Source organism: Triturus cristatus, chromosome 1_1 (genome assembly GCF_964204655.1).
Source record: "Triturus cristatus chromosome 1_1, aTriCri1.1, whole genome shotgun sequence".
Classification (NCBI taxonomy): Eukaryota; Metazoa; Chordata; class Amphibia; order Caudata; family Salamandridae; genus Triturus; species Triturus cristatus.
The window spans coordinates 1,108,725,821-1,108,748,542 of record NC_140579.1 but is presented as its reverse complement, the minus strand read 5'-3'; positions in this window follow the sequence as shown (position 1 = coordinate 1,108,748,542).

The following is a 22,722-nucleotide window of genomic DNA, read 5'->3' as shown; positions in this document are numbered from 1 at the left end:
AGAAAAATATTTTGAAAAAAATAAAAGCTTCTCCGTGCTCCAAACCTACAGCTCAATGACAACCTGAGGAGTTTTTTTAACAGAAATGCACAAAAAAACCTTTTCGAGAAGGATCTATGTTGCTCGCGAGATATTGTTTGCCAGATTGCAAAAGCTGCGTGTTCGGGATCGCGAACTGTACAAAAAGGCTTTATCGCGTGCGCGAGCACGCATATTGTGAGCGCGAAAATGACGAAAACTGTAAGTCCGTGTTGTCAAACTGTGCAGAGTTACAAAAAGTACGCAAGCTGAATCCCTAGGCTTACATACTGCCTAAAAAGCCCTATTTATTTAACACACACCCAAAAAATGCTATTCCACCCCAAAAAACACCTTTTGCAATAAAATCCAAAGCCATCCATGGTGTAAAAGAAAATCAACAGACAACACAAACTGTAAATTTAAATAACGCACCAAAGATTTGAGGCTGACTACCTCTGGGCCTACTGGCGGACTAGGCCACAAGCTTGGAACAGATTGGCAAAAGCACGCACACTGCTTGGATGGCTCCACAAAATGGCCGCCACACACCCACAACAACAAGAAATGGAAGACAGTCAATGTACGCCTATGGCAAAAGCACAATGCCTGCCTTCCTAAAATGGCCGCCACACACATGCACAGGCCACCCACCACAAATAACCAAAAAGTGATTACAAAGGACAGGAACAGGAAGTTTTAGTGTCTGTGGAACTTACTTCCTCTCATAAAAATATTTTGAAAAAAATAAAAGCTTCTCCGTGCTCCAAACCTACAGCTCAATGACAACCTGAGGAGTTTTTTTAGCAGAAATGCACAAAAAAGCGTTTTCGAGAAGGATCTATGTTGCTCGCGAGATATTGTTTGCCAGATTGCAAAAGTTGCGTGTTCGGGATCGCGAACTGTACAAAAAGGCTTTATCGCGTGCGCGAACACGCATATTGCGAGCGCGAACATGACGAAAACTGTTAGTCCGCGTTGTCGCGCTGTGCAGAGTTACCAAAAGTACGCAAGCTGAATCCCTAGGCTTCCATACTGCCTAAAAAGCCCTATTTATTTAACACACACCCAAAAAATGCTATTCCACCCCAAAAAACACCTTTTGCAATAAAATCCAAAGCCATCCATGGTGTAAAAGAAAATCAACAGACAACACAAACTGTAAATTTAAATAACGCACCAAAGATTTGAGGCTGACTACCTCTGGGCCTACTGGCGGACTAGGCCACAAGCTTGGAACAGAATGGCAAAAGCAAGCACACTGCTTGGATGGCTCCACAAAATGGCCGCCACACACCCACAACAACAAGAAATGGAAGACAGTCAATGTACGCCTATGGCAAAAGCACAATGCCTGCCTTCCTAAAATGGCCACCACACACATGCACAGGCCACCCACCACAAATAACCAAAAAGTGATTACAAAGGACAGGAAGTTTTAGTGTCTGTGGAACTTACTTCCTCTCATAAAAATATTTAGAAAAATTAAAAGCTTCTCCGTGCTCCAAACCTACAGCTCAATGACAACCTGAGGAGTTTTTTTAGCAGAAATGCACAAAAAAACGTTTTCGAGAAGGATCTATGTTGCTCGCGAGATATTGTTTGCCAGATTGCAAAAGCTGCGTGTTCGGGATCGCGAACTGTACAAAAAGACTTTATCGCGTGCGCGAACACGCATATTGTGAGCGCGAAAATGACGAAAACTGTAAGTCCGTGTTGTCGCGCTGTGCAGAGTTACAAAAATTACGCGAGCTGAATCCCTAGACTTACATACTGCCTAAAAAGCCCTATTTATTTAACACACACCCAAAACATGCTATTCCACCCCAAAAAACACCTTTTGCAATAAAATCCAAAGCCATCCATGGTGTAAAAGAAAATCAACAGACAACACAAAGTGTAAATTTAAATAACGAAACCAAAGATTTGAGGCTGACTACCTCTGGGCCTACTGGCGGACTAGGCCACAAGCTTGGAACAGAATGGCAAAAGCAAGTACCCTGCTTGGATGGCTCCACAAAATGGCCGCCACACACCCACAACAACAAGAAATGGAAGACAGTCAATGTACGCCTATGGCAAAAGCACAATGCCTGCCTTCCTAAAATGGCCGCCACACACATGCACAGGTCACCCACCACAAATAACCAAAAAGTGATTACAAAGGACAGGAACAGGAAGTTTTAGTGTCTGTGGAACTTACTTCCTCTCATAAAAATATTTTGAAAAAAATAAAAGCTTCTCCGTGCTCCAAACCTACAGCTCAATGACAACCTGAGGAGTTTTTTTTGCAGAAATGCACAAAAAAGCGTTTTCGAGAAGGATCTATGTTGCTCGCGAGATATTGTTTGCCAGATTTCAAAAGCTGCGTGTTTGGGATCGCGAACTGTACATAAAGGCTTTATCGCGTGCGCGAACACGCATATTGCGAGCGCGAACATGACGAAAACTGTTAGTCCGCGTTGTCGCGCTGTGCAGAGTTACCAAAAGTACGCAAGCTGAATCCCTAGGCTTCCATACTGCCTAAAAAGCCCTATTTATTTAACACACACCCAAAAAATGCTATTCCACCCAAAAAACACCTTTTGCAATAAAATCCAAAGCCATCCATGGTGTAAAAGAAAATCAACAGACAACACAAACTGTAAATTTAAATAACGCACCAAAGATTTGAGGCTGACTACCTCTGGGCCTACTGGCGGACTAGGCCACAAGCTTGGAACACAATGGCAAAAGCAAGCACACTGCTTTGATGGCTCCACAAAATGGCCGCCACACACCCACAACAACAAGAAATGGAAGACAGTCAACGTATGCCTATGGCAAAAGCACAATGCCTGCCTTCCTAAAATGGCCGCCACACACATGCACAGGTCACCCACCACAAATAACCAAAAAGTGATTACAAAGGACAGGAACAGGAAGTTTTAGTGTCTGTGGAACTTACTTCCTCTCATAAAAATATTTTGAAAAAAATAAAAGCTTCTCCGTGCTCCAAACCTACAGCTCAATGACAACCTGAGGAGTTTTTTTTAGCAGAAATGCACAAAATAGCGTTTTCGAGAAGGATCTATGTTGCTCGCGCGATATAGTTTGCCAGATTGCAAAAGCTGCGTGTTCGGGATGGCGAACTGTACAAAAAGGCTTTATCGCGTGCGTGAATACGCATATTGGGAGCGCGAAAATGACGAAAACTGTAAGTCCGCGTTGTCGCGCTGTGCAGAGTTACAAAAGGTACGCGAGCTGAATCCCTAGGCTTACATACTGCCTAAAAAGCCCTATTTATTTAACACACACCCAAAAAATGCTATTCCAGCCCAAAAAACACCTTTTGCAATAAAATCCAAAGCCATCCATGGTGTAAAAGAAAATCAACAGACAACACAAACTGTAAATTTAAATAACGCACCAAAGATTTGAGGCTGACTACCTCTGGGCCTACTGGCGGACTAGGCCACAAGCTTGGAACAGAATGGCAAAAGCAAGCACACTGCTTGGATGGCTCCACAAAATGGCCGCCACACACCCACAACAACAAGAAATGGAAGACAGTCAATGTACGCCTATGGCAAAAGCACAACGCCTGCCTTCCTAAAATGGCCGCCACACACATGCACAGGCCACCCACCACAAATAACCAAAAAGTGATTACAAAGGACAGGAACAGGAAGTTTTGGTGTCTGTGGAACTTACTTCCTCTCATGAAAATATTTTGAAAAAAATAAAAGCTTCTCCGTGCTCCAAACCTACAGCTCAATGACAACCTGAGGAGTTTTTTTAGCAGAAATGCACAAAAAAGCGTTTTCGAGAAGGATCTATGTTGCTCGCGAGATATTGTTTGCCAGATTGCAAAAGCTGCGTGTTCGGGATGGCGAACTGTACAAAAAGGCTTTATCGCGTGCGCGAACACGCATATTGCGAGCGCGAAAATGACGAAAACTGTAAGTCCGCGTTGTCGCGCTGTGCAGAGTTACCAAAAGTTCGCGAGCTGAATCCCTAGGCTTACATACTGCCTAAAAAGCCCTATTTATTTAACACACACCCAAAAAATGCTATTCCACCCCAAAAAACACCTTTTGCAATAAAATCCAAAGCCGTCCATGGTGTAAAAGAAAATCAACAGACAACACAAACTGTAAATTTAAATAACGCACCAAAGATTTGAGGCTGACTACCTCTGGGCCTACTGGCGGACTAGGCCACAAGCTTGGAACAGAATGGCAAAAGCAAGCACACTGCTTGGATGGCTCCACAAAATGGCCGCCACACACCCACAACAACAAGAAATGGAAGACAGTCAATGTACGCCTATGGCAAAAGCACAATGCTGCCTTCCTAAAATGGCCGCCACACACATGCACAGGCCACCCACCACAAATAACCAAAAAGTGATTACAAAGGACAGGAACAGGAAGTTTTAGTGTCTGTGGAACTTACTTCCTCTCATAAAAATATTTTGAAAAAAAAAAAAGCTTCTCCGTGCTCCAAACCTACAGCTCAATGACAACCTGAGGAGTTTTTTTAGCAGAAATTCACAAAAAAGCGTTTTCAAGAAGGATCTATGTTGCTCGCGAGATATTGTTTGCCAGATTGCAAAAGCTGCGTGTTCGGGATGGCGAACTGTACAAAAAGGCTTTATTGCGTGCGCGAACACGCATATTGCGAGCGCGAAAATGACGAAAACTGTAAGTCCGCGTTGTCGCGCTGTGCAGAGTTACCAAAAGTACGCGAGCTGAATCCCTAGGCTTACATACTGCCTAAAAAGCCCTATTTATTTAACACACACCCAAAAAATGCTATTCCAGCCCAAAAAACACCTTTTGCAATAAAATCCAAAGCCGTCCATGGTGTAAAAGAAAATCAACAGACAACACAAACTGTAAATTTAAATAACGCACCAAAGATTTGAGGCTGACTACCTCTGGGCCTACTGGCGGACTAGGCCACAAGCTTGGAACAGAATGGCAAAAGCAAGCACACTGCTTGGATGGCTCCACAAAATGGCCGCCACACACCCACAACAACAAGAAATGGAAGACAGTCAATGTACGCCTATGGCAAAAGCACAATGCCTGCCTTCCTAAAATGGCCGCCACACACATGCACAGGCCACCCACCACAAATAACCAAAAAGTGATTACAAAGGACAGGAACAGGAAGTTTTAGTGTCTGTGGAACTTACTTCCTCTCAGAAAAATATTTTGAAAAAAATAAAAGCTTCTCCGTGCTCCAAACCTACAGCTCAATGACAACCTGAGGAGTTTTTTTAACAGAAATGCACAAAAAAACCTTTTCGAGAAGGATCTATGTTGCTCGCGAGATATTGTTTGCCAGATTGCAAAAGCTGCGTGTTCGGGATCGCGAACTGTACAAAAAGGCTTTATCGCGTGCGCGAGCACGCATATTGTGAGCGCGAAAATGACGAAAACTGTAAGTCCGTGTTGTCAAACTGTGCAGAGTTACAAAAAGTACGCAAGCTGAATCCCTAGGCTTACATACTGCCTAAAAAGCCCTATTTATTTAACACACACCCAAAAAATGCTATTCCACCCCAAAAAACACCTTTTGCAATAAAATCCAAAGCCATCCATGGTGTAAAAGAAAATCAACAGACAACACAAACTGTAAATTTAAATAACGCACCAAAGATTTGAGGCTGACTACCTCTGGGCCTACTGGCGGACTAGGCCACAAGCTTGGAACAGATTGGCAAAAGCACGCACACTGCTTGGATGGCTCCACAAAATGGCCGCCACACACCCACAACAACAAGAAATGGAAGACAGTCAATGTACGCCTATGGCAAAAGCACAATGCCTGCCTTCCTAAAATGGCCGCCACACACATGCACAGGCCACCCACCACAAATAACCAAAAAGTGATTACAAAGGACAGGAACAGGAAGTTTTAGTGTCTGTGGAACTTACTTCCTCTCATAAAAATATTTTGAAAAAAATAAAAGCTTCTCCGTGCTCCAAACCTACAGCTCAATGACAACCTGAGGAGTTTTTTTAGCAGAAATGCACAAAAAAGCGTTTTCGAGAAGGATCTATGTTGCTCGCGAGATATTGTTTGCCAGATTGCAAAAGTTGCGTGTTCGGGATCGCGAACTGTACAAAAAGGCTTTATCGCGTGCGCGAACACGCATATTGCGAGCGCGAACATGACGAAAACTGTTAGTCCGCGTTGTCGCGCTGTGCAGAGTTACCAAAAGTACGCAAGCTGAATCCCTAGGCTTCCATACTGCCTAAAAAGCCCTATTTATTTAACACACACCCAAAAAATGCTATTCCACCCCAAAAAACACCTTTTGCAATAAAATCCAAAGCCATCCATGGTGTAAAAGAAAATCAACAGACAACACAAACTGTAAATTTAAATAACGCACCAAAGATTTGAGGCTGACTACCTCTGGGCCTACTGGCGGACTAGGCCACAAGCTTGGAACAGAATGGCAAAAGCAAGCACACTGCTTGGATGGCTCCACAAAATGGCCGCCACACACCCACAACAACAAGAAATGGAAGACAGTCAATGTACGCCTATGGCAAAAGCACAATGCCTGCCTTCCTAAAATGGCCACCACACACATGCACAGGCCACCCACCACAAATAACCAAAAAGTGATTACAAAGGACAGGAAGTTTTAGTGTCTGTGGAACTTACTTCCTCTCATAAAAATATTTAGAAAAATTAAAAGCTTCTCCGTGCTCCAAACCTACAGCTCAATGACAACCTGAGGAGTTTTTTTAGCAGAAATGCACAAAAAAACGTTTTCGAGAAGGATCTATGTTGCTCGCGAGATATTGTTTGCCAGATTGCAAAAGCTGCGTGTTCGGGATCGCGAACTGTACAAAAAGACTTTATCGCGTGCGCGAACACGCATATTGTGAGCGCGAAAATGACGAAAACTGTAAGTCCGTGTTGTCGCGCTGTGCAGAGTTACAAAAATTACGCGAGCTGAATCCCTAGACTTACATACTGCCTAAAAAGCCCTATTTATTTAACACACACCCAAAACATGCTATTCCACCCCAAAAAACACCTTTTGCAATAAAATCCAAAGCCATCCATGGTGTAAAAGAAAATCAACAGACAACACAAAGTGTAAATTTAAATAACGAAACCAAAGATTTGAGGCTGACTACCTCTGGGCCTACTGGCGGACTAGGCCACAAGCTTGGAACAGAATGGCAAAAGCAAGTACCCTGCTTGGATGGCTCCACAAAATGGCCGCCACACACCCACAACAACAAGAAATGGAAGACAGTCAATGTACGCCTATGGCAAAAGCACAATGCCTGCCTTCCTAAAATGGCCGCCACACACATGCACAGGTCACCCACCACAAATAACCAAAAAGTGATTACAAAGGACAGGAACAGGAAGTTTTAGTGTCTGTGGAACTTACTTCCTCTCATAAAAATATTTTGAAAAAAATAAAAGCTTCTCCGTGCTCCAAACCTACAGCTCAATGACAACCTGAGGAGTTTTTTTTGCAGAAATGCACAAAAAAGCGTTTTCGAGAAGGATCTATGTTGCTCGCGAGATATTGTTTGCCAGATTTCAAAAGCTGCGTGTTTGGGATCGCGAACTGTACATAAAGGCTTTATCGCGTGCGCGAACACGCATATTGCGAGCGCGAAAATGACGAAAACTGTAAGTCCGCGTTGTCGCGCTGTGCAGAGTTACCAAAAGTACGCGAGCTGAATCCCTAGGCTTACATACTGCCTAAAAAGCCCTATTTATTTAACACACACCCAAAAAATGCTATTCCACCCAAAAAACACCTTTTGCAATAAAATCCAAAGCCATCCATGGTGTAAAAGAAAATCAACAGACAACACAAACTGTAAATTTAAATAACGCACCAAAGATTTGAGGCTGACTACCTCTGGGCCTACTGGCGGACTAGGCCACAAGCTTGGAACACAATGGCAAAAGCAAGCACACTGCTTTGATGGCTCCACAAAATGGCCGCCACACACCCACAACAACAAGAAATGGAAGACAGTCAACGTATGCCTATGGCAAAAGCACAATGCCTGCCTTCCTAAAATGGCCGCCACACACATGCACAGGTCACCCACCACAAATAACCAAAAAGTGATTACAAAGGACAGGAACAGGAAGTTTTAGTGTCTGTGGAACTTACTTCCTCTCATAAAAATATTTTGAAAAAAATAAAAGCTTCTCCGTGCTCCAAACCTACAGCTCAATGACAACCTGAGGAGTTTTTTTTAGCAGAAATGCACAAAATAGCGTTTTCGAGAAGGATCTATGTTGCTCGCGCGATATAGTTTGCCAGATTGCAAAAGCTGCGTGTTCGGGATGGCGAACTGTACAAAAAGGCTTTATCGCGTGCGTGAATACGCATATTGGGAGCGCGAAAATGACGAAAACTGTAAGTCCGCGTTGTCGCGCTGTGCAGAGTTACAAAAGGTACGCGAGCTGAATCCCTAGGCTTACATACTGCCTAAAAAGCCCTATTTATTTAACACACACCCAAAAAATGCTATTCCAGCCCAAAAAACACCTTTTGCAATAAAATCCAAAGCCATCCATGGTGTAAAAGAAAATCAACAGACAACACAAACTGTAAATTTAAATAACGCACCAAAGATTTGAGGCTGACTACCTCTGGGCCTACTGGCGGACTAGGCCACAAGCTTGGAACAGAATGGCAAAAGCAAGCACACTGCTTGGATGGCTCCACAAAATGGCCGCCACACACCCACAACAACAAGAAATGGAAGACAGTCAATGTACGCCTATGGCAAAAGCACAACGCCTGCCTTCCTAAAATGGCCGCAACACACATGCACAGGCCACCCACCACAAATAACCAAAAAGTGATTACAAAGGACAGGAACAGGAAGTTTTAGTGTCTGTGGAACTTACTTCCTCTCATAAAAATATTTTGAAAAAAATAAAAGCTTCTCCGTGCTCCAAACCTACAGCTTAATGACAACCTGAGGAGTTTTTTAGCAGAAATGCACAAAAAAACGTTTTCGAGAAGGATCTGTGTTGCTCGCGAGATATTGTTTGCCAGATTGCAAAAGCTGCGTGTTCGGGATCGCGAACTGTACGAAAAGGCTTTATCGCGTGCGCGAACACGCATATTGCGAGCGCGAAAATGACGAAAGCTGTAAGTCCGTGTTGTCGCGCTGTGCAGAGTTACCAAAAGTACGCAAGCTGAATCCCTAGGCTTACATACTGCCTAAAAAGCACTATTTATTTAACACACACACAAAAAATGCTATTTCACCCCAAAAAACACCTTTTGCAATAAAATCCAAAGCCATCCATGGTGTAAAAGAAAATCAACAGACAACACAAACTGTAAATTTAAATAACGCACCAAAGATTTGAGGCTGACTACCTCTGGGCCTACTGGCGGACTAGGCCACAAGCTTGGAACAGAATGGCAAAAGCAAGCACACTGCTTGGATGGCTCCACAAAATGGCTGCCACACACCCACAACAACAAGAAATGGAAGACAGTCAATGTACGCCTATGGCAAAAGCACAATGCTGCCTTCCTAAAATGGCCGCCACACACATGCACAGGCCACCCACCACAAATAACCAAAAAGTGATTACAAAGGACAGGAACAGGAAGTTTTAGTGTCTGTGGAACTTACTTCCTCTCATAAAAATATTTTGAAAAAAATAAAAGCTTCTCCGTGCTCCAAACCTACAGCTCAATGACAACCTGAGGAGTTTTTTTAGCAGAAATGCACAAAAAAGCGTTTTCGAGAAGGATCTATGTTGCTCGCGAGATATTGTTTGCCAGATTGCAAAAGCTGCGTGTTCGGGATCGCGAACTGTACAAAAAGGCTTTATCGCGTGCGCGAACACGCATATTGCGAGCGCGAACATGACGAAAACTGTTAGTCCGCGTTGTCGCGCTGTGCAGAGTTACCAAAAGTACGCAAGCTGAATCCCTAGGCTTACATACTGCCTAAAAAGCCCTATTTATTTAACACACACCCAAAAAATGCTATTCCAGCCCAAAAAACACCTTTTGCAATAAAATCCAAAGCCATCCATGGTGTAAAAGAAAATCAACAGACAACACAAACTGTAAATTTAAATAACGCACCAAAGATTTGAGGCTGACTACCTCTGGGCCTACTGGCGGACTAGGCCACAAGCTTGGAACAGAATGGCAAAAGCAAGCACACTGCTTGGATGGCTCCACAAAATGGCCGCCACACACCCACAACAACAAGAAATGGAAGACAGTCAATGTACGCCTATGGCAAAAGCACAATGCCTGCCTTCCTAAAATGGCCGCCACACACATGCACAGGCCACCCACCACAAATAACCAAAAAGTGATTACAAAGGACAGGAACAGGAAGTTTTAGTGTCTGTGGAACTTACTTCCTCTCATAAAAATATTTTGAAAAAAATAAAAGCTTCTCCGTGCTCCAAACCTACAGCTCAATGACAACCTGAGGAGTTTTTTTAGCAGAAATGCACAAAAAAGCGTTTTCGAGAAGGATCTATGTTGCTCACGAGATATTGTTTGCCAGATTGCAAAAGCTGCGTGTTCGGGATGGCAAACTGTACAAAAAGGCTTTATCGCGTGCGCGAACACGCATATTGCGAGCGCGAAAATGACGAAAACTGTAAGTCCGCGTTGTCGCGCTGTGCAGAGTTACAAAAAGTACGCAAGCTGAATCCCTAGGCTAACATACTGCCTAAAAAGCCCTATTTATTTAACACACACCCAAAAAAGGCTATTCCAGCCCAAAAAACACCTTTTGCAATAAAATCCAAAGCCATCCATGGTGTAAAAGAAAATCAACAGACAACACAAACTGTAAATTTAAATAACGCACCAAAGAATTGAGGCTGACTACCTCTGGGCCTACTGGCGGACTAGGCCACAAGCTTGGAACAGAATGGCAAAAGCAAGCACACTGCTTGGATGGCTCCACAAAATGGCCGCCACTCAACCACAACAACAAGAAATGGAAGACAGTCAATGTACGCCTATGGCAAAAGCACAATGCCTGCCTTCCTAAAATGGCCGCCACACACATGCACATGCCACCCACCACAAATAACCAAAAAGTGATTACAAATCACAGGAACAGGAAGTTTTATTGTCTGTGGAACTTACTTCCTCTCATAAAAATATTTTGAAAAAAATAAAAGCTTCTCCGTGCTCCAAACCTACAGCTCAATGACAACCTGAGGAGTTTTTTTAGCAGAAATGCACAAAAAAGCATTTTCGAGAAGGATCTATCTTGCTCGCGAGATATTGTTTGCCAGATTGCAAAAGCTGCGTGTTCGGGATCGTGAACTGTACAAAAAGGCTTTATCGCGTGCGCAAACACGCATATTGCGAGCGCGAAAATGACGTAAACTGTTAGTCCGCGTTGTCGCGCTGTGCAGAGTTACCAAAAGTACGCGAGCTGAATCCCTAGGCTTACATACTGCCTAAAAAGACCTATTTATTTGACACACACCCAAAAAATGCTATTCCACGCCAAAAAACACCTTTTGCAATAAAATCGAAAGCCATCCATGGTGTAAAAGAAAATCAACAGACAACACAAACTGTAAATTTAAATAACGCACCAAAGATTTGAGGCTGACTACCTCTGGGCCTACTGGCGGACTAGGCCACAAGCTTGGAACAGAATGGCAAAAGCAAGCACACTGCTTGGATGGCTCCACAAAATGGCCACCACACACCCACAACAACAAGAAATGGAAGACAGTCAATGTACGCCTATGGCAAAAGCACAACGCCTGCCTTCCTAAAATGGCCGCCACACACATGCACAGGCCACCCACCACAAATAACCAAAAAGTGATTACAAAGGACAGGAACAGGAAGTTTTAGTGTCTGTGGAACTTACTTCCTCTCATAAAAATATTTTGAAAAAAATAAAAGCTTCTCCGTGCTCCAAACCTACAGCTCAATGACAACCTGAGGAGTTTTTTTTAGCAGAAATGCACAAAAAAGCGTTTTCGAGAAGGATCTATGTTGCTCGCGAGATATTGTTTGCCAGATTGCAAAAGCTGCGTGTTCGGGATCGTGAACTGTACAAAAAGGCTTTATCGCGTGCGCAAACACGCATATTGCGAGCGCGAAAATGACGAAAACTGTAAGTCCGCATTGTCGCGCTGTGCAGAGTTACCAAAAGTACGCGAGCTGAATCCCTAGGCTTACATACTGCCTAAAAAGCCCTATTTATTTAACACACACCCAAAAAATGCTATTCCACCCCAAAAAACACCTTTTGCAATAAAATCCAAAGCCATCCATGGTGTAAAAGAAAATCAACAGACAACACAAACTGTAAATTTCAATAACGCACCAAAGATTTGAGGCTGACTACCTCTGGGCCTACTGGCGGACTAGGCCACAAGCTTGGAACAGAATGGCAAAAGCAAGCACACTGCTTGGATGGCTCCACAAAATGTCCGCCACACACCTACAACAACAAGAAATGGAAGACAGTCAATGTACGCCTATGGCAAAAGCACAATGCCTGCCTTCCTAAAATGGCCGCCACACACATGCACAGGCCACCCACCACAAATAACCAAAAAGTGATTACAAAGGACAGGAACAGGAAGTTTTATTGTCTGTGGAACTTACTTCCTCTCATAAAAATATTTTGAAAAAAATAAAAGCTTCTCCGTGCTCCAAACCTACAGCTCAATGACAACCTGTGGAGTTTTTTTAGCAGAAATGCACAAAAAAGCATTTTCGAGAAGGATCTATCTTGCTCGCGAGATATTGTTTGCCAGATTGCAAAAGCTGCGTGTTCGGGATCGTGAACTGTACAAAAAGGCTTTATCGCGTGCGCAAACACGCATATTGCGAGCGCGAAAATGACGTAAACTGTTAGTCCGCGTTGTCGCGCTGTGCAGAGTTACCAAAAGTACGCAAGCTGAATCCCTAGGCTTACATACTGCCTAAAAAGACCTATTTATTTGACACACACCCAAAAAATGCTATTCCACGCCAAAAAACACCTTTTGCAATAAAATCGAAAGCCATCCATGGTGTAAAAGAAAATCAACAGACAACACAAACTGTAAATTTAAATAACGCACCAAAGATTTGAGGCTGACTACCTCTGGGCCTACTGGCGGACTAGGCCACAAGCTTGGAACAGAATGGCAAAAGCAAGCACACTGCTTGGATGGCTCCACAAAATGGCCACCACACACCCACAACAACAAGAAATGGAAGACAGTCAATGTACGCCTATGGCAAAAGCACAACGCCTGCCTTCCTAAAATGGCCGCCACACACATGCACAGGCCACCCACCACAAATAACCAAAAAGTGATTACAAAGGACAGGAACAGGAAGTTTTAGTGTCTGTGGAACTTACTTCCTCTCATAAAAATATTTTGAAAAAAATAAAAGCTTCTCCGTGCTCCAAACCTACAGCTCAATGACAACCTGAGGAGTTTTTTTTAGCAGAAATGCACAAAAAAGCGTTTTCGAGAAGGATCTATGTTGCTCGCGAGATATTGTTTGCCGGATTGCAAAAGCTGCGTGTTCGGGATCGTGAACTGTACAACAAGGCTTTATCGCGTGCGCAAACACGCATATTGCGAGCGCGAAAATGACGAAAACTGTAAGTCCGCATTGTCGCGCTGTGCAGAGTTACCAAAAGTACGCGAGCTGAATCCCTAGGCTTACATACTGCCTAAAAAGCCCTATTTATTTAACACACACCCAAAAAATGCTATTCCACCCCAAAAAACACCTTTTGCAATAAAATCCAAAGCCATCCATGGTGTAAAAGAAAATCAACAGACAACACAAACTGTAAATTTCAATAACGCACCAAAGATTTGAGGCTGACTACCTCTGGGCCTACTGGCGGACTAGGCCACAAGCTTGGAACAGAATGGCAAAAGCAAGCACACTGCTTGGATGGCTCCACAAAATGTCCGCCACACACCTACAACAACAAGAAATGGAAGACAGTCAATGTACGCCTATGGCAAAAGCACAATGCCTGCCTTCCTAAAATGGCCGCCACACACATGCACAGGCCACCCACCACAAATAACCAAAAAGTGATTACAAAGGACAGGAAGTTTTAGTGTCTGTGGAACTTACTTCCACTCATAAAAATATTGAGAAAAAAATAAAAGCTTCTTCGTGCTCCAAACCTACAGCTCAATGACAACCTGAGGAGTATTTTTAGCAGAAATGCACAAAAAAACGTTTTCGAGAAGGATCTATGTTGCTCGCGAGATATTGTTTGCCAGATTGCAAAAGCTGCGTGTTCGGGATCGCGAACTGTACAAAAAGGCTTTATCGCGTGCGCGAACACGCATATTGTGATCTCGAAAATGACGAAAACTGTAAGTCCGTGTTGTCGCGCTGTGCAGAGTTACAAAAAGTACGCGAGCTGAATCCCTAGGCTTACATACTGCCTAAAAAGCCCTATTTATTTAACACACACCCAAAAAATGCTATTCCACCCCAAAAAACACCTTTTGCAATAAAATCCAAAGCCATCCATGGTGTAAAAGAAAATCAACAGACAACACAAACTGTAAATTTAAATAACGCACAAAAGATTTGAGGCTGACTACCTCTGGGCCTACTGGCGGACTAGGCCACAAGCTTGGAACAGATTGGCAAAAGCAAGCACACTGCTTGGATGGCTCCACAAAATGGCCGCCACACACCCACAACAACAAGAAATGGAAGACAGTCAATGTACGCCTATGGCAAAAGCACAATGCCTGCCTTCCTAAAATGGCCGCCACACAAATGCACAGGCCACCCACCACAAATAACCAAAAAGTGATTACAAAGGACAGGAACAGGAAGTTTTGGTGTCTGTGAAACTTACTTACTCTCATGAAAATATTTTGAAAAAAATAAAAGCTTCTCCGTGCTCCAAACCTACAGCTCAATGACAACCTGAGGAGTTTTTTTAGCAGAAATGCACAAAAAAGCGTTTTCGAGAAGGATCTATGTTGCTCGCGAGATATTGTTTGCCAGATTGCAAAAGCTGCGTGTTCGGGATGGCGAACTGTACAAAAAGGCTTTATCGCGTGCGCGAACACGCATATTGCGAGCGCGAAAATGACGAAAACTGTAAGTCCGCGTTGTCGCGCTGTGCAGAGTTACAAAAAGTACGCGAGCTGAATCCCTAGGCTTACATACTGCCTAAAAAGCCCTATTTATTTAACACACACCCAAAAAATGCTATTCCAGCCCAAAAAACACCTTTTGCAATAAAATCCAAAGCCCTCCATGGTGTAAAAGAAAATCAACAGACAACACAAACTGTAAATTTAAATAACGCACCAAAGATTTGAGGCTGACTACCTCTGGGCCTACAGGCGGACTAGGCCACAAGCTTGGAACAGAATGGCAAAAGCAAGCACACTGCTTATATGGCTCCACAAAATGACCGCCACACACCCACAACAACAAGAAATGGAAGACAGTCAATGTACGCCTATGGAAAAAGCACAATGCCTGCCTTCCTAAAATGGCCGCCACACACATGCACAGGCCACCCACCACAAATAACCAAAAAGTGATTACAAAGGACAGGAACAGGAAGTTTTGGTGTCTGTGAAACTTACTTCCTCTCATGAAAATATTTTGAAAAAAATAAAAGCTTCTCCGTGCTCCAAACCTACAGCTCAATGACAACCTGAGGAGTTTTTTTATCAGAAATGCACAAAAAAGCGTTTTCGAGAAGGATCTATGTTGCTCGCGAGATATTGTTTGCCAGATTGCAAAAGCTGCGTGTTCGGGATGGCAAACTGTACAAAAAGGCTTTATCGCGTGCGCGAACACGCATATTGCGAGCGCGAAAATGACGAAAACTGTAAGTCCGCGTTGTCGCGCTGTGCAGAGTTACCAAAAGTACGCGAGCTGAATCCCTAGGCTTACATACTACCTAAAAAGCCCTATTTATTTAACACACACCCAAAAAATGCTATTCCAGCCCAAAAAACACCTTTTGCAATAAAATCCAAAGCCATCCATGGTGTAAAAGAAAATCAACAGACAACACAAACTGTAAATTTAAATAACGCACCAAAGATTTGAGGATGACTACCTCTGGGCCTACTGGCGGACTAGGCCACAAGCTTGGAACAGAATGGCAAAAGCAAGCACACTGCTTGGATGGCTCCACAAAATGGCCGCCACACACCCACAACAACAAGAAATGCAAGACAGTCAATGTACGCCTATGGCAAAAGCACAACGCCTGCCTTCCTAAAAGGGCCGCCACACACATGCACAGGCCACCCACCACAAATAACCAAAAAGTGATTACAAAGGACAGGAACAGGAAGTTTTAGTGTCTGTGGAACTTACTTCCTCTCAAAAAAATATTTAGAAAAAAATAAAAGCTTCTCCGTGCTCCAAATCTACAGCTCAATGACAACCTGAGGAGTTTTTTTAGCAGAAATGCACAAAAAAGCGTTTACGAGAAGGATCTATGTTGCTCGCGAGATATTGTTTGCAAGATTGCAAAAGCTGCGTGTTCGGGATCGCGAACTGTACAAAAAGGCTTTATCGCGTGCGCGAACACGCATATTGCGAGCGCGAACATGACGAAAACTGTAAGTCCGCGTTGTCGCGCTGTGCAGAGTTACCAAAAGTACGCAAGCTGAATCCCTAGGCTTCCATACTGCCTAAAAAGCCCTATTTATTTAACACACACCCAAAAAATGCTATTCCACCCCAAAAAACACCTTTTGCAATAAAATCCAAAGCCATCCATGGTGTAAAAGAAAATCAACAGACAACACAAACTGTAAATTTAAATAACGCACCAAAGATTTGAGGCTGACTACCTCTGGGCCTACTGGCGGACTAGGCCACAAGCTTGGAACAGAATGGCAAAAGCAAGCACACTGCTTGGATGGCTCCACAAAATGGCCGCCACACACCCACAACAACAAGAAAGGGAAGACAGTCAATGTACGCCTATGGCAAAAGCACAATGCCTGCCTTCCTAAAATGGCCGCCACACACATGCACAGGCCACCCACCACAAATAACCAAAAAGTGATTACAAAGGACAGGAAGTTTTAGTGTCTGTGGAACTTACTTCCTCTTATAAAAATATTTAGAAAAAAATAAAAGCTTCTCCGTGCTCCAAACCTACAGCTCAATGACAACCTGAGGAGTTTTTTTAGCAGAAATGCACAAAAAAACGTTTTCGAGAAGGATCTATGATGCTCGCGAGATATTGTTTGCCAGATTGCAAAAGCTGCGTGTTCGGGATCGCGAACTATACAAAAAGGCTTTATCGCGTGCGCGAACACGCATATTGCGAGCGCGAACATGACGAAAACTGTAAGTCCGCGTTGTCGCGCTGTGCAGAGTTACCAAAAGTACGCAAGCTGAATCCCTAGGCTTCCATACTGCCTAAAAAGCCCTATTTATTTAACACACACCCAAAAAATGCTATTCCACCCCAAAAAACACCTTTTGCAATGAAATCCAAAGCCAGCCATGGTGTAAAAGAAAATCAACAGACAACACAAACTGTAAATTTAAATAACGCACCAAAGATTTGAGGCTGACTACCTCTGGGCCTACTGGCGGACTAGGCCACAAGCTTGGAACAGAATGGCAAAAGCAAGCACACTGCTTGGATGGCTTCACAAAATGGCCGCCACACACCCACAACAACATGAAATGGAAGACAGTCAATGTACGCCTATGGCAAAAGCACAATGCCTGCCTTCCTAAAATGGCCGCCACACACATGCACAGGCCACCCACCACAAATAACCAAAAAGTGATTACAAAGGACAGGAAGTTTTAGTGTCTGTGGAACTTACTTCCTCTCATAAAAATATTTAGAAAAAAATAAAAGCTTCTCCGTGCTCCAAACCTACAGCTCAATGACAACCTGAGGAGTTTTTTTAGCAGAAATGCACAAAAAAACGTTTTCGAGAAGGATCTATGTTGCTCGCGAGATATTGTTTGCCAGATTGCAAAAGCTGCGTGTTCGGGATCGCGAACTGTACAAAAAGGCTTTATCGCGTGCGCGAACACGCATATTGTGAGCGCGAAAATGACGAAAACTGTAAGTCCGTGTTGTCGCGCTGTGCAGAGTTACAAAAAGTACGCGAGCTGAATCCCTTGGCTTACATACTGCCTAAAAAGCCCTATTTATTTAACACACACCCAAAACATGCTATTCCACCCCAAAAAACACCTTTTGCAATAAAATCCAAAGCCATCCATGGTGTAAAAGAAAATCAACAGACAACACAAACTGTAAATTTAAATAACGCACCAAAGATTTGAGGCTGACTACCTCTGGGCATACTGGCGGACTAGGCCACAAGCTTGGAACAGATTGGCAAAAGCAAGCACACTGCTTGGATGGCTCCACAAAATGGCCGCCACACACCCACAACAACAAGAAATGGAAGACAGTCAATGTACGCCTATGGCAAAAGCACAATGCCTGCCTTCCTAAAATGGCCGCCACACACATGCACAGGCCACCCACCACAAATAACCAAAAAGTGATTACAAAGGACAGGAACAGGAAGTTTTGGTGTCTGTGGAACTTACTTCCTCTCATGAAAATATTTTGAAAAAAATAAAAGCTTCTCCGTGCTCCAAACCTACAGCTCAATGACAACCTGAGGAGTTTTTTTTAGCAGAAATGCACAAAAAAGCGTTTTCGAGAAGGATCTATGTTGCTCGCGAGATATTGTTTGCCAGATTGCAAAAGCTGCGTGTTCGGGATGGCGAACTGTACAAAAAGGCTTTATCGCGTGCGCGAACACGCATATTGCGAGCGCGAAAATGACGAAAACTGTAAGTCCGCGTTGTCGCGCTGTGCAGAGTTACCCAAAGTACGCGAGCTGAATCCCTAGGCTTACATACTGCCTAAAAAGCCCTATTTATTTAACACACACCCAAAAAATGCTATTCCACCCCAAAAAACACCTTTTGCAATAAAATCCAAAGCCATCCATGGTGTAAAAGAAAATCAACAGACAACACAAACTGTAAATTTAAATAACGCACCAAAGATTTGAGGCTGACTACCTCTGGGCCTACTGGCGGACTAGGCCACAAGCTTGGAACAGAATGGCAAAAGCAAGCACACTGCTTGGATGGCTCCACAAAATGGCCGCCACACACCCACAACAACAAGAAATGGAAGACAGTCAATGTACGCCTATGGCAAAAGCACAATGCTGCCTTCCTAAAATGGCCGCCACACACATGCACAGGCCACTCACCACAAATAACCAAAAAGTGATTACAAAGGACAGGAACAGGAAGTTTTAGTGTCTGTGGAACTTACTTCCTCTCATAAAAATATTTTGAAAAAAAAAAAAAGCTTCTCCGTGCTCCAAACCTACAGCTCAATGACAACCTGAGGAGTTTTTTTAGCAGAAATTCACAAAAAAGCGTTTTCGAGAAGGATCTATGTTGCTCGCGAGATATTGTTTGCCAGATTGCAAAAGCTGCGTGTTCGGGATGGCGAACTGTACAAAAAGGCTTTATCGCGTGCGCGAACACGCATATTGCGAGCGCGAAAATGACGAAAACTGTAAGTCCGCGTTGTCGCGCTGTGCAGAGTTACAAAAAGTACGCGAGCTGAATCCCTAGGCTTACATACTGCCTAAAAAGCCCTATTTATTTAACACACACCCAAAAAATGCTATTCCAGCCCAAAAAACACCTTTTGCAATAAAATCCAAAGCCATCCATGGTGTAAAAGAAAATCAACAGACAACACAAACTGTAAATTTAAATAACGCACCAAAGATTTGAGGCTGACTACCTCTGGGCCTACTGGCGGACTAGGCCACAAGCTTGGAACAGAATGGCAAAAGCAAGCACACTGCTTGGATGGCTCCACAAAATGGCCGCCACACACCCACAACAACAAGAAATGGAAGACAGTCAATGTACGCCTATGGCAAAAGCACAATGCCTGCCTTCCTAAAATGGCCGCCACACACATGCACAGGCCACCCACCACAAATAACCAAAAAGTGATTACAAAGGACAGGAACAGGAAGTTTTAGTGTCTGTGGAACTTACTTCCTCTCAGAAAAATATTTTGAAAAAAATAAAAGCTTCTCCGTGCTCCAAACCTACAGCTCAATGACAACCTGAGGAGTTTTTTTAACAGAAATGCACAAAAAAACGTTTTCGAGAAGGATCTATGTTGCTCGCGAGATATTGTTTGCCAGATTGCAAAAGCTGCGTGTTCAGGATCGCGAACTGTACAAAAAGGCTTTATCGCGTGCGCGAACACGCATATTGTGAGCGCGAAAATGACGAAAACTGTAAGTCCGTGTTGTCGCGCTGTGCAGAGTTACAAAAAGTACGCGAGCTGAATCCCTAGGCTTACATACTGCCTAAAAAGCCCTATTTATTTAACACACACCCAAAAAATGCTATTCCACCCCAAAAAACACCTTTTGCAATAAAATCCAAAGCCATCCATGGTGTAAAAGAAAATCAACAGACAACACAAACTGTAAATTTAAATAATGCACCAAAGATTTGAGGTTGACTACCTCTGGGCCTACTGGCGGACTAGGCCACAAGCTTGGAACAGATAGGCAAAAGCACGCACACTGCTTGGATGGCTCCACAAAATGGCCGCCACACACCCACAACAACAAGAAATGGAAGACAGTCAATGTACGCCTATGGCAAAAGCACAATGCCTGCCTTCCTAAAATGGCCGCCACACACATGCACAGGCCACCCACCACAAATAACCAAAAAGTGATTACAAAGGACAGGAACCGGAAGTTTTAGTGTCTGTGGAACTTACTTCCTCTCATAAAAATATTTTGAAAAAAATAAAAGCTTCTCCGTGCTCCAAACCTACAGCTCAATGACAACCTGAGGAGTTTTTTTAGCAGAAATGCACAAAAAAGCGTTTTCGAGAAGGATCTATGTTGCTCACGAGATATTGTTTGCCAGATTGCAAAAGCTGCGTGTTCGGGATGGCGAACTGTACAAAAAGGCTTTATCGCGTGCGCGAACACGCATATTGCGAGCGCGAAAATGACGAAAACTGTAAGTCCGCGTTGTCGCGCTGTGCAGAGTTACAAAAAGTACGCGAGCTGAATCCCTAGGCTTACATACTGCCTAAAAAGCCCTATTTATTTAACACACACCCAAAAAATGCTATTCCAGCCCAAAAAACACCTTTTGCAATAAAATCCAAAGCCATCCATGGTGTAAAAGAAAATCAACAGACAACACAAACTGTAAATTTAAATAACGCACAAAAGATTTGAGGCTGACTACCTCTGGGCCTACTGGCGGACTAGGCCACAAGCTTGGAACAGAATGGCAAAAGCAAGCACACTGCTTATATGGCTCCACAAAATGGCTGCCACACACCCACAACAACAAGAAATGGAAGACAGTCAATGTACGCCTATGGCAAAAGCACAATGCCTGCCTTCCTAAAATGGCCGCCACACACATGCACAGGCCACCCACCACAAATAACCAAAAAGTGATTACAAAGGACAGGAACAGGAAGTTTTGGTGTCTGTGGAACTTACTTCCTCTCATGAAAATATTTTGAAAAAAATAAAAGCTTCTCCGTGCTCCAAACCTACAGCTCTATGACAACCTGGGGAGTTTTTTTAGCAGAAATGCACAAAAAAGCGTTTTCGAGAAGGATCTATGTTGCTCGCGAGATATTGTTTGCCAGATTGCAAAAGCTGCGTGTTCGGGATGGCGAACTGTACGAAAAGGCTTTATCGCGTGCGCGAACACGCATATTGCGAGCGCGAAAATGACGAAAACTGTAAGTCCGCATTGTCACGCTGTGCAGAGTTACCAAAAGTACGCGAGCTGAATCCCTAGGCTTACATACTGCCTAAAAAGCCCTATTTATTTAACACACACCCAGAAAATGCTATTCCACCCCAAAAAACACCTTTTGCAATAAAATCCAAAGCCATCCATGGTGTAAAAGAAAATCAACAGACAACACAAACTGTAAATTTAAATAACGCACCAAAGATTTGAGGCTGACTACCTCTGGGCCTACTGGCGGACTAGGCCACAAGCTTGGAACAGAATGGCAAAAGCAAGCACACTGCTTGGATGGCTCCACAAAATGGCCGCCACACACCCACAACAACAAGAAATGGAAGACAGTCAATGTACGCCTATGGCAAAAGCACAATGCCTGCCTTCCTAAAATGGCCGCCACACACATGCACAGGCCACCCACCACAAATAACCAAAAAGTGATTACAAAGGACAGGAACAGGAAGTTTTAGTGTCTGTGGAACTTACTTCCTCTCATAAAAATATTTTGAAAAAAATAAAAGCTTCTCCGTGCTCCAAACCTACAGCTCAATGACAACCTGAGGAGTTTTTTAGCAGAAATGCACAAAAAAGCATTTTCGAGAAGGATCTATCTTGCTCGCGAGATATTGTTTGCCAGATTGCAAAAGCTGCGTGTTCGGGATGGCGAACTGTACAAAAAGGCTTTATCGCGTGCGCGAACACGCATATTGCGAGCGCGAAAATGACGAAAACTGTAAGTCCGCGTTGTCGCGCTGTGCAGAGTTACCAAAAGTACGCGAGCTGAATCCCTAGGCTTACATACTACCTAAAAAGCCCTATTTATTTAACACACACCCAAAAAATGCTATTCCAGCCCAAAAAACACCTTTTGCAATAAAATCCAAAGCCATCCATGG